A 13,808-nucleotide genomic window follows, 5' to 3' on the forward strand; every position below is an offset into this window, starting at 1 on the left:
AAGGGGGCTACCAGAAGCCGCGTGGCTCAGTGGAAAGAGCCCGGGCTTTGGAGACAGAGGTCATGAGTTCAAATCCCGGCTCTGCCAATTGTCAGCTGGGTGGCTTTGGGCAAGTCACGCCACTTCTCTGGGCCTCAGTTACCTCATCTGTCAAATGGGGATTAAAACTGTGAGCCCCCCGTGGGACAACCTGATCGCCTTGTAACCTCCCCAGCGTTTAGAACAGTGCTTTGCACATAGTAAGCGCTTAACAAATCCCATCATTATTTATTATTTCTAAGTAGGCGGGGGGGGGGGGCGTCCTGCCCCCAGGGAGGCTCCGAGCCCTCCCCCGGCCCCAGGTGCTTCCGCCTCCTCCCCTCCCACCCCGAGCCGTCCCGGGCGGGGCTCCTTGCGGCGGCCGCTTTGTTTACCGTGCCGGGACCCCCGCCCCCTGTCCCCTCCTCTGAGCCCCCCTCCCCCTTCCCCTGATCCCCCACCCCAGAGCCCCCTCCCCCCCCTGCCGCTTCCTCGACCTGTTTTTTCCGCTGAGGCCCTGGCGGGCGCGTGTTTGTTTCCGTGGGTCTCCCGGGAGCGGCGTGTTATTGTAGCGGCCCCGGGCCGGGACGGGCGGGTCAGTGCCGGGGCTAACGGGGGGCTCTTTCTTAGACACCCGCGGAGGGGGAAGCAGCCTGGCTTAGTGCGAAGAGCCCGGGCTGGGGGGTCCCAAGGCGTGGGTTCTAATCCCCGCTCCGCCACTTGGCAGCTGGGTGACTTTGGGCAAGTCACTTCTCTGGGCCTCAGTTCCCTCATCTGGAAGACTGTGAGCTCCACGTGGGACAACCAGATCATCATCATCATCAATCGTATTTATTGAGCGCTTACTGTGTGCAGAGCACTGTACTAAGCGCTTGGGAAGTACAAGTTGGCAACATATAGAGACAGTCCCTACCCAACATTGGGCTCACAGTCTAAAAGGGGGAGACAGAGGACAAAACCAAACATACTAACAAAATAAAATACATAGAATAGATATGTACAAGTAAAATAGAGTAATAAATATGTACAAACATATATACATATATACAGGTGCTGTGGGGAAGGGAAGGAGGTAAGATGGGGGGATGGAGAGGGGGACGAGGGGGAAAGGAAGGAAGGGGCTTAGTGTGGGAAGGCCTCCTGGAGGAGGTGAGCTCTCAGCAGGGCCTTGAAGGGAGGAAGAGAGCTAGCTTGGCGGATGGGCAGAGGGAGGGCATTCCAGGCCCGGGGGAGGACGTGGGCCGGGGGTCGATGGCGGGACAGGCGAGAACGAGGTACGGGGAGGAGATTAGCGGCGGAGGAGCGGAGGGTGCGGGCTGGGCTGGAGAAGGAGTGAAGGGAGGTGAAGTAGGAGGGGGCGAGGTGATGAACAGCCTTGAAGCCCAGGGTGAGGAGTTTCTGCCTGATGCGCAGATTGATTGGTAGCCACTGGATGATCTTGTATCTACCTCAGCGCTTAGAACAGTGCCCGGCACCTAGTAAGCGCTTAACAAATACCATCGTTATTATTCTCTGTGCCTCAGTTCCCTCAACTGTCAAATGGGGATGAAGACTGTGAGCCCCACGTGGGACAACCTGATCACCCTGTATCTACCCCAGCGCTTAGAACAGTGCTTGGCACCTAGTAAGCGCTTAACAAATACCATCGTTATTATTCTCTGTGCCTCAGTTCCCTCATCTGTCAAATGGGGATGAAGACTGTGAGCCCCACGTGGGACAACCAGATGATCTTGTATCTACCTCAGCTCTTAGAACAGTGCTCGGCACCTAGTAAGCGCTTAACAAATACCATCATTATTATTATCTGTGCCTCAGTTCCCTCATCTGTCAAATGGGGATGAAGACTGTGAACACCACGTGGGGCAACCTGATTACCTTGTATCTACCTCAGCGCTTAGAACAGTGCTTGGCACCTAGTAAGCGCTTAACAACTCGCCGCCTCCTCCCTCACCTCCCTTCTGTCCTTCTCCAGCCCAGCCCGCACCCTCCGCTCCTCTGCCGCCACTAACCTCCTCAATGGGCCTCGTTCTCGCCTGTCCCGCCGTCGACCCCCGGCCCACGTCCTACCTCTGGCCTGGAATGCCCTCCCTCCACAGATCTGCCAAACTATCAATCAATCAATCGTATTGATTGATAGCTCCCTTCCTCCCTTCAAAGCCCTACTGAGAGCTCATCTCCTCCAGGAGGCCTTCCCAGACTGAGCCCCCCCCCTTTCCACTCCTCCTGCTCCCCTCCCCATCGCCCCCCTCCCTCTCTCTGCCCTACCGCCTTCCCCTCCCCACAGCACTTGTGTATATTTGTACATATGTATTACTCTATTTTATTAATGATGTGTAGATAGCTATAATTCTATTTATTCTGACGGTATTGACACCTGTCTACTTGTTTTGTTTTCTGTCTCCCCCTTCTAGACTGTGAGCCCGTTGTTGGGTAGGGTCCGTCTCTATATGTTGCCGATTTGTACTTCCCAAGAGCTTAGTACAGTGCTCTGTACACAGTAAGTACTCAATCAATACGATTGAATGAATTGAATGAATGAACAAATACCAACATTATTACTATTATTATTATTAAGCGCTTAGTACAGTGCTCTGAACACAGTAAGCGTTCAATAAGTGCGATTGAATGAATGAATGAAAGGGAGCGGGCGGGGGACCGTTATGATAGTGCCTCCCGGGGTGAGGGGGGATGGGGATTGTAGGGCCGCCGTTGAAAAGCTTTCAGGGAGGGGTTAGTAAAGGGTTCCTAGGTTTTGCAGTTTCGAAAGAGTCTATTCATTCATTCAATCGTATTTATTGAGTGCTTACTGTGTGCACAACACTATACTAAGCGCTGGGGGAGTACAATTCAGCAAAAAAGAGAGACAACCCCTGCCCACAACGGGCTCACAGTCTAGAAGGGCGGAGGCAGACATCAATACAAGTGTGCAGGCATCGGTAGCATCATTATAAATAAAAAGATTTGTAGGTGTATACACGTCATGAATAAAATAAATAGAATTATAATGATAAATATGTAGTCAGCCTGGGCGGGAGGGTTATTGTAGTGTCTGGGGGCGGTTATTATAGGAGCTCCATTAAAAGGACTCAAGGGGTTCTTACTGTAGGGTCTCCAGGGGTGTGTTATTATAGGGTTTCCTTTGAAGAATCCCAAGGTGGTGTTTGAGGGGCATTTCCCAGGTGTTATGGTAAAGTCTCCATTGAAAAATTTGGGCGGGGGAGGGTGTTAGTAGTAGTAATTGCATTTGTTAAGCGTTTATTGTGTGCAGAGCACTATACTAAGCGCTGGGAGAAAACACAAAGATGGGAATTAAACAGGCTCCGGGTCCCTTGTGGGGTGCGAATGTAGACTAATTCTAGACTGTAGACGGTAAACTCCCTCTAGACTGTAAACTAGTCTGGGCAGGGAACGTAATTACTAATTTACCAATTCTGTTCTCTCCTACTCTCCCAAGCGCTTAGTACAGTGCTCTGCACACGGTAGAAATACGATTGACTGATCGAAATAATGCAATGTCAATGTAGGATCTCCACTGAAGAGTCTCTAGGGCTTGTTGGAATAGGTTTTCTTCCAGCTGTTATGGTAGAATCTCCATTGAAGAATCTCAGGGCAGCTGACGGAATATTATTGAATAATTTCTTTTGAAGCTTCTTAAGGGGTGTTTTGCTAGGGTCTCTGGGGGTGTTCTTCTAGGATCTCTTCGGGGATCTTACTTTAGGGTCTTCTGGAATATTATCGTAGGTTCCCTGGATAAGAAGCTGCCAACTCTGTTGGATTGTGCTTAGTAATAATTATTATTATGGTACTTTTTAAGCGCTTACTATGTGCATAGCACTACTGTGCTCTGAACACAGTAAGAGCTCAAGAACAGTGCTTGGTACATAGTAAGTGCTTAACAAATACCATTATTATTATTATTATAATTATTATAAATGATTGATTGATTGAGGGATGCAGGGTGGAGACATTAATTCTTCCCCACCAGCCCCTGTGCCATTTGAGTGTCCCCAGCCTAATTTCCACTTCTGATTGCTGGGAGCTTGTCACTTGGAGAGACAATAGATTGCTCCTGACAAAGTGTCTGAGCCTTTTCCACTGCAGGGTTTCTTTTTGCAATGTCACTATCGTCTCCGGATGTTGTAGAAGGGAGCTAGGGCAGAGATCTATCAATCAGTGCTACTTACTGAGCACTCCTGTGTGAAGAGCAAGGTGATAAGCACTTGTAAAAGGGAGTTGGAGACTCGATATATATCCACCAGTGCTATTTATTGAGCACTCCTGTGTGCAGAGCAAGGGGATAAGCATTTGTAGAAAGGAATTGGGGCTATCGACTATCAATCAGTGCTATTTGCTGAGCATTCCTATGTGCAGAGCAAGGTGATAAGCACTTGTAGAAGGGAACTGGGGGCATCGATCTATCAATCAGTGCTATTTACTGAGCACTCCTGTGTGCAGAGCAAGGTGATAAGCACTTGTAGAAGGGAACTGGGGGCATCGATCTATCAATCAGTGCTATTTTCTGAGCTCTTGATAATTTACGGGTAGGAAGAAGATATATTTGAATTAGTAGTGTATGGAAAATCTATTTGTCTTAGAGGACAGCAGGAGGTTGTGAGTGCGAAAGTGCTGAGGTGCTGCCAAAGTTAGGGATTGTTAATTTAGGATCTCTGGGTGGTTAATGTAGGGTTTGAGGATTGCCGTTCGTGTCATTGTGTGATTCTGTGATTGTGTTTGTGTCTCCGTTTTGTTGTTATTGTCAATTTCCGGTTGTTTGACCTTGGGTTACTTAATTTCTTTGTGCTTCATCTGTAAAATGGGATTAAATATCTGTTCTTCTTCCCCCCTAGATTGATTGTGTATCGGATCTACTCCAGCACGTAGTAATAATAATATTTGTTAAGTGCTTACTATGTGCCAAGCACTGTTCTAAGCGCTGGGGGAATACAAGGTGATCAGGTTATCCCACGTGGGGCTCACAGTCTTAATCCCCATTTTACAGATGAGGGAACTGAGGCCCAGAGAAGTTAAGTGACTTGCCCAAAGTCACACAGCTAACAATTGGTGGAGCCGGGATTTGAACCCATGACCTCTGACTCCAAAGCCCAGGCTCTTTCCACTGAACCACGTTGCTTCTCTGTAGTAGTCTTGACTCATAGCCCTTAACAAATATCACTACTATTCATGATCATTTTATTGCCTTGTGGTAAGAGCTCGATCTGGGAGACAGAGGACCTGGGTTCTAATCCTATAATAATAATAATGGTACTTGTTAAGCACTTACTATAATAATGAAGGCATTTGGTAAGCTTACTATGCGCAAAGCACTGTTCTAAGTGCTTGGGAGCGATACAAGGTGATTAGGTTGTCCCACGTGGGGCTCACAGTCTTAATCCCCATTTTACAGATGAGGGAACTGAGGTTCAGAGAAGTGAAGTGACTTGCTCAAGGTCACACAGCAGACATGTGGTGGAGCCGGGATTCGAACCCATGACCTCTGACTCCCAAGCCCATGCTCTTTCCACCAAGCCATACTATGTGCCAAGCACTGTTCTAAGCGCTGGGGGGAGATACGAGGTTATCAGGTTGTCCCAGGTGGGGCTCACAGTCTTAACCCCCATTTTACAGATGAGGGAACTGAGGCACAGAGAAGTTAAACGACTTGCCCAAAGTCACACAGCTGACAAGTGGCGGAGCCGGGATTAGAACCTACGACCTCTGATTCCCAAGCCCGGGCTCTTTCCACTGAGCCACGCTGCTTCTTAGCTCTGCTGATTGTCTGCTGTTTGATTTATGGCAAGTCACTTCACCGCTTTGTGCCTCCGTTTCCTCATTTGCAAAATGGGGATTCAATCGTACTCCTATTTAGACAGTGAGGCCCATGCGGGACAGGGACTGTGTCCGACCAGATTATCTTGTATCTATTCCAGTGCTAAGTACAGTGTTTGGAACACAGTAAGGGTTTACTAAGCACCATAGTAGTAGTAACTCTTGTTGTTGTTATAGCGTAGAGTCTCTGAAGTTGTTATTGCAATGAATCTGGGGTTGTTGTCATTGTGAGGTCTCGGAGATTGTTATTGTAGTGCTTCTGGGCTTGTTATTGCAATGCCATCTGGGGTTGTTATTGTAGGGTCTCTAGACTGTTTATTATAGCGTTTCTGGGGTAGTTGCTGTTGTTGTTAGGGCAGTGTTTTTCTGGGGCTGTTTTTCAGGCTCCCGCGTTCCCTCCTTGCCCAACAAGCAGGAAGAAGCAATGCGGTGTTGTCCTTTTATTGTCGCACAGCGGAGCGGGGTGGGGGGGGAAGAGGGCAGGCGGAGGCGAGGCATGCAGGGAGGGGTTAAAGGGCACGAGGGTCCGAGCCCCCCTCCGCTGGGCCGTCGTAGACGCCCGGACCTCTCTCCCTGCAGCCGCGGCCAGAAGAGGCCCAAGTTCGAGCCTGCTCCGGGGAGGCGGACACGCCGGGAGACGGGACGCCTGGACCGGGGACAGAAGGGACACAGGGGGGGCGGGCCGAGGGACGCCACTTCTTTGTCCCTCGGGGCCAGGCGGGAGAGGCCTTCCTCCCCCGGCCTCCCCCGGTCCCGTTGCCGGTGTCCCCGCTCCCCGGCGCTGGTGGAGCCGGGATGGTCCGGGTGTGGAGGCAGAGAGGTGGAGCAGCCCTCCAAGCCGGGGCCCGGACCGGGGTCGAGGCCGTTATTGGAGGCGGGGCCTGGGCCTGGCTAGAGGCCGGCAGGCCCACCCCCCCAACCCATTCCCTCCCCCATCCCCTCCTCTATGCCTCTCCCCCTATTCCCCTCCCCTCCTCCATTCCCGCCTCCGCCGCTTGTCAGCTGTGTGACTTTGGGCAAGTCACTTCACTTCTCTGTGCCTCAGTTCCCTCATCTGTAAAATGGGGACAAAGTCCGTGAGCCCCACGTGGGACAACCTGATAACCTTGTATCTGCCCTAGCACTTAGAACGGTGCTTGGCACATAGTAGGCGCTTAACAAATACCAACATTATTATTATTATTATTATTATTATTATTATTATTATTATTATTATTGTTGTTGTTGTTGTTATTATTCCCCTCCCCATCTCCATTCCCCTCCCCCTCCTCTATTATGATGGCATTTGTTAAGCGCTTACTCTATTAGTTCTATTAACTCTATTAGCTCTATTCCCCTTCCCCCATTCCCCATTCCCCCCTCCACTTGATGTCTCTTTTCCCTCTCCTCCAGCCCGCTCCCTCCCACTTCCCCTCTCTTCTTCCTCCCTCTCCCCTCTCACTTCCCCCTCTCTTCTTCCTCCCCCCCTTCTTCTTCCCCCTGCCCTCTCACTTCCCCCTCTCTTCTTCCACCCCTCCCCACTTCCCCCCAACTACCTCCCCCCCGCGCTTCCTCCTCCTCCTCTTTCTCCCTCCCGCTCCCCTCCCCCCAATCTCCTCCCTTTTTTTGTATAATAATAATAATAATAATGGCATTTTTAAGCGCTTACTATGTACCAAGCACTGTTCTAAGCTCTGGGGGGATACAAGGTAATCAGGTTGTCCCACATGGGGCTCACAGTCTTAATCCCCATTTTACAGATGAGGGAACTGAAGCACAGAGAGGTTAAGTGACTTGCCCAAAGTCACACAGCCAAATGGCGGAGTTGGGATTTGAACCCCTGGCCTCTGACTCCAAAGCCCGGGCTCTTTTCCCCCGTCCCCTCCTCGCCCCCCCCGCCCCAGTCCTTTCTCTTCGAGCCCCCCCACCCCCTCTGACCTGCATCCCCGAGAATCCAGGTGAGGGGCTTAGGAGGCCGAAGGTGGAGGGGACCCCAGCGTTCCTGCGCCCCAGAGTCGGCCTTGAGGCGGAAAGGGGTCGGGGTGAGCTCAGATCCCCATCTCTGTAACAGTAGCTCCCCCCCACACTTCTTTTCTGCCTAAACAGAGGCGTGATTTGTGAGGGAGGGAGTGGGTGGGAATTAGGGGAGCGGGTGGAATTTGCAGGGACGAGGCATAGCCTAGTGGCTAGAGCCCGGGCCTCCGAGTCAGAAGGTCATGGGTTCTAATCCTAAATCTGCCACTTGTCTGCTGCGTGACCTTAGGCAAGTCACTTCACTTCCCCGGGCCTCGTTTACCTCATCTGTAAAATGGGGAATTGAGATTGAGCCCCCCATGGGACAGGGACTGTGTCCAACCCGATTTACTTGTATCCAGCCCACCGCTGGCACATAGTAAGCGCTTAACAAATACCACAATTATTATTATTACCTTATGAATAACAAATTCCACAATTATTATTATTATTACCTTATGAATAACAAGTGCCACAATTATTATTACTATTATTAACGACGGTTCCCGGGAGTTGATGGGGAGATTTGGGAAGCTCAGGTGCCGGGGGAGGGGGAGAGGGAGGGTGGTTAACGGGTGGGGGAGGGACGAGGGTCCCGGGGTACCGAGGAACGGGGAAGACCCCGGCCCCCAGCCCCGACTCCAAGCACGACCCTCGCTCCTGGCGCCTCTTGCTTCGCAGTTTCTCCTCCCTACATCACTTGGCTCGGCGGTTTGAGAACCAGACCTGAGCCCGCGGGGAGAGAAAGAGGAGGGGAGGGGTCGACCCCGTCCCGACCAATTTCTCCCCCCGCCCCCCTCGACTCAGACCCCGCCCCCACTTTGCAGCAGCGTGAAGATCCCGGGTTTGGGAGTCAGAGGTCGTGGGGTCTAATCCCGGCTCCGCCACTTCTCAGCTGTGTGACTCTGGGCAAGTCACCTCACTTCTCTGGGCCTCAGTTCCCTCATCTGTAAAATGGAGATTAAAACTGTGAGCCCCACGTGGGACAACCTGATTACCCTGGATCAATCAATCGTATTTATTGAGCGCTTACTGTGTGCAGAGCACTGTACTAAGCGCTGGGGAAGTACAAGTTGGCAACATATAGAGACAGTCCCTACCCAACAGTGGGCTCACAGTCTAGAATCTAGACTGGACCCTGGATCTACCCCAGCGCTTAGAACAGTACTTGGTACATAGTAAGCGCTTAATAAACACCATTATTATTATTGTTGTTGTTATTAATCCCGGCTCTGCCACTTGTCAGCTGTGTGACTTTGGGCAAGTCACCTAACTTCTCCGTGCCTCAGTTCCCTCATCTGTAAACTGGGGGTGAAGATTGTGAGTCCTTCTAGACTGTGAGCCCGTTGTTGGGTAGGGACCGGCTCTATATGTTGCCGAACTGTACTTTCCAAGCGCTTAGTCCACTGCTCTGCACCCAGTAAGCGCTCAATAAATACGATTGAATGAATGATTGAGTGACTGTGAACCCCACTTGGGACAACCTGATGACCTTGTATCTCCCCCAGCGCTTGGAACAGTGCTTGGCACCTAGTAAGCGCTCAATAAATACGATTGAATGAATGAAAGAGTGACTGTGAGCCCCACGTGGGACAACCTGATGACCTTGTATCTCCCCCAGCGCTTGGAACAGTGCTTGGCACCTAGTAAGCGCTCAATAAATACGATTGAATGAATGAAAGAGTGACTGTGAGCCCCACGTGGGACAACCTGCTGACCTTGTATCTCTCCCAGCGCTTGGAACAGTGCTTGGCACCTAGTAAGCGCTCAATAAATACGATTGAATGAATGAAAGAGTGACTGTGAGCCCCACGTGGGACAACCTGATGACCTTGTATCTCCCCCAGCGCTTGGAACAGTGCTTGGCACCTAGTAAGCGCTCAATAAATACGATTGAATGAATGAAAGAGTGACTGTGAGCCCCACGTGGGACAACCTGATGACCTTGTATCTCCCCCAGCGCTTGGAACAGTGCTTGGCACCTAGTAAGCGCTTAACAAACACCATCATCATTATTATTATTAATTATATAATTTATCCCCCAGGCTCCTCCTTCTTCGTTTCCCTCCCGTCCCGTCCTCTTCCCCCGGTCCTGGATCCGCGCCTTGGGCTGGTGGATCTTGGTGGCGAGTCGCTCGCGGGAGAAGATATCGGGACAATGGGTCCGCTCAAACTCTGCGGGGGAGACAGGGGGGCGAGGAGAAGGTGCGGGACCCGCTCACCCCCCTCCCCGACCCCCCGACCCGAAGGTCATGGGTCCCAATCCCGGTTTCGCCGCTTTTCTGCAGTGTGACCTTGGACAAGTCACTTCGCTTCTCTGGGCCTCAGTTCCCTCCTCTATAACATGGGGATGGAGACTTGGTGTCCCACGTGGGACAGAGACAGTAACCAACCCGATGAGAAGCCGCGTGGCTCAGTGGAAAGAGCCCGGGTTTCGGGAGTCAGAGGTCATGGATTCTAATCCCGGCTCCGCCACTTATCAAATGTGCGACTTTGGGCAAGTCACTTCACTTCTCTGGGCCTCAGTTCCCTCATCTGGAAAAGGGGGATTAAGACTGGGAGCCCCACGTGGGACAACCTGATGACTTTGTATCCCCCCAGCGCTTAGAACAGTGCTTGGCACATAGTAAGCGTTTAACAAATGCCATTATTATTATTTGCTTATTTGCCTGTATATATGTATATATGTTTGTACATATTTTTTTACTCTATTTAATTTATTTGTACATATCTATTCTATTTATTTTATTTTGTTAGTATGTTTGGTTCTGTTCTCTGTCTCCCCCTTTTAGACTGTGAGCCCACTGTTGGGTAGGGACTGTCTCTATGTGTTGCCAATTTGTACTTCCCAAGCGCTTAGTACAGTGCTCTGCACATAGTAAGCGCTCAATAAATAGATGATGATGATGATGATTTGCTTGGCTCCACCCAGCGCTTAGTACAGTGGCTGGGACATGGCGCTTAACAAATACCATAATAATAATAATAATTATTATTATATTACTCTTCTCCAGGGCCTCGATCTGCTCCGAGCTGAACGACGTCCGGTTCCTCTGCAACTTAGGCTTCAGCTGTAGCCGGAGTTGCGACGCCTCGCCATCCTCCTCCTCCTCCTCCTCCTCCCCGGGGACCCCGGTGGACTCGGCCCCCAGCACCGGGCAGTGCTCTGCGGGGGAATCGGGGCCACCTCGGGCCTCCCTCCCCTGGCCTCCCCTCTCTCCCTCTCCCTCCCTCTCTCTGTCCGCGTCCCCCTAGGCCCCAAACCTACCTGCGCTGTCCTGTCGGGCTTTCCGGGGCCCAGTCCTGCCTCCCCCCAAACTCCCCTCTGAACGTTGAACATCCTGAGGGCTCAGAGGGGGCGGCCTGGGGGCGGGGAACAGAGTGGGGGGGCTCGGGAAGCAGCGAGGCCCGCAGGAGACGAAGCCAGAGAAGAGGAGGGGGCTCTTTCGTACAACGCTCCTCTCCCGAGAGATTTATTTCGCCCCCCGAGGTGCTTGATATGTGTCAATCACTGTTCTAAACTCTAGAGTAGATACAAGGCAATCGGGTTGAAAACAGTCCCTGTCCCCAGTTTCAATCCCATTTTACAGATAAGGTCTCTGAGGCACAGAGAATTGAAGTGACTTGCCCAAGGTCACACGGCAGACAAGTGACGGAAGCGGGATTAGAACCCACGTTCTCTGACTTCCAAGCCTGTGCTCTTTCCGTTAAGCCTCGCTGCTCTTGCCACAAAGCCATGCTGCTGCATCATAAACAGACTGGAAGCCCGTTGTGGGCAGGGATTGTCTCTCTTTATTGCTGCATTGTACTTTCCTAGCGCTTAGTACAGTGCTGTGCACACAGTAAACGCTCAATAAATACGATTGAATGAACGAATGAACAGATAATAGTAATAATAATAATAATAATAATAATAATGATAATAATGGCATTTGTTAAGCGCTTACTAAGAGCCAAGCACTGTTCTAAGAGCTGGGGGGAATACAAGGTAATCAGGTTGTCCCACATGGGGCTCACAGTCTTTCATTCATTCATTCAATTGTATTTATTGAGCGCTTACTGTGTGCAGAGCACTGTGCTAAGCGCTTGGGAAGTACACATCGGCATACAGAGATGGTCCCTCTCCAACAATGGGCTCACAGTCTAGAAGGGGGAGACATCCCCATTCGACAGATGAGGTCACCGAGGCCCAGAGAAGTGAAGTGACTTACAGCTGACAGATGCATTCCCTGCCCACAACGAACTTACAGTCTAATAATAATAATGACATTTATTAAGCACTTACTATGTGCAAAGGACTGTTCTAAGCGCTGAGGAGGTTACAAGGTGATCAGGTTGTCCCATGGGGGGCTCACAGTCTTCATCCCCATTTTCCAGATTAGGGAACCGAGGCCCAGAGAAGTTAGGTGACTTGCCCAAAGTCACACAGCTGACAGATGCATTCCCTGCCCACAACGAGCTTACCTACTACTCCCCAGCGCTTAGAACAGTGCTTTGCACATAGTAAGCGCTTAACAAATACCAAAATTATTATTATTATTATCATTACTAACAATGACATTTATTAAGCACTTACTATGTGCAAAGCACCGTTCTAAGCGCTGAGGAGGTTACAAGGTGATCAGGTTGTTCCACGGGGGGCTCACAGTCTTCATCCCCATTTTCCGGATGAGGGAACCGAGGCCCAGAGAAGTTAGGTGACTTGCTCAAAGTCACACAGCAGGCAAGCAGCGGAGCCGGGATTTGAATAATAATAATAATAATAATGGGCTCACAGTCTTCATCCCCATTTTCCAGATGAGGAAACCGAGGACCAGAGAAGTTAGGTGACTTGCTCAAAGTCACACAGCAGGCAAGCGGCGGAGCCGGGATTTGAATAATAATAATGATGGCATTTGTTAAGCGCTTACTATGTGCAAAGCACTGTTCTAAGCACTGGGGGGATACAAGGTGATCAGGTTGTCCCACGTGGGGCTCCCAGTCTTCATCCCCTGCAGGTCTCAACTCCGCAACGTTGCCAAGATCCGCCCTTTCTTCTCCATCCAAACTGCTACCCTGCTCATTCAAGCTGTCATCCTATCCCGTCTGGACTACTGCACCAGCCTTCTCTCTGATCTCCCATCCTCGTGTCTCTCTCCACTTCAATCCATACTTCACGCTGCTGCCCGGATTATCTTTGTCCAGAAACGCTCTGGGCATATTACTCCCCTCCTCAAAAACCTCCAATGGCTACCAATCTGCGCATCAGGCAGAAACTCCTCACCCTGGGCTTCAAGGCTGTCCATCCATCACCTCGCCCCCTCCTACCTCCCCTCCCTTCTCTCCTTCTCCAGCCCAGCCCGCACCCTCCGCTCCCCTGCCGCTAATCTCCTCCCCGTACCTCGCTCTCGCCTGTCCCAACATCGACCCCCGGCCCGCGTCCTCCCCCGGGCCTGGAATGCCCTCCCTCCGCCCATCCGCCAAGCTAGCTCTCTTCCTCCCTTCAAGGCCCTGCTGAGAGCTCACCTCCTCCAGGAGGCCTTCCCAGACTGAGCCCCTTCCTTCCTCTCCCCCTCGTCCCCCTCTCCATCCCCCCATCTTACCTCCTTCCCTTCCCCACAGCACCTGTATATATGTATATTTGGTTGTACATGTTTATTACTCTATTTATTTTACTTGTACATATCTATCCTATTTATTTTATTTTGTTGGTATGTTCGGTTTTGTTCTCTGTCTCCCCCTTTTAGACTGTGAGCCCACTGTTGGGTAGGGACTGTCTCTATGTGTTGCCAGTTTGTACTTCCCAAGCGCTTAGTCCAGTGCTCTGCACATAGTAAGCGCTCAATAAATACGATTGATGATGATGATGATGATCCCCATTTTACAGACGAGGGAACTGGGGCTCAGAGGAGTGAAGTGACTTGCCCAAGGTCACACAGCAGACACGTGGCGGAGCCGGGATTCGAACCCACGACCTCTGACTCCGAAGCCCG

The sequence above is a fragment of the Tachyglossus aculeatus genome, chromosome 10 (assembly GCF_015852505.1).
Source record: "Tachyglossus aculeatus isolate mTacAcu1 chromosome 10, mTacAcu1.pri, whole genome shotgun sequence".
NCBI classification, from domain to species: domain Eukaryota; kingdom Metazoa; phylum Chordata; class Mammalia; order Monotremata; family Tachyglossidae; genus Tachyglossus; species Tachyglossus aculeatus.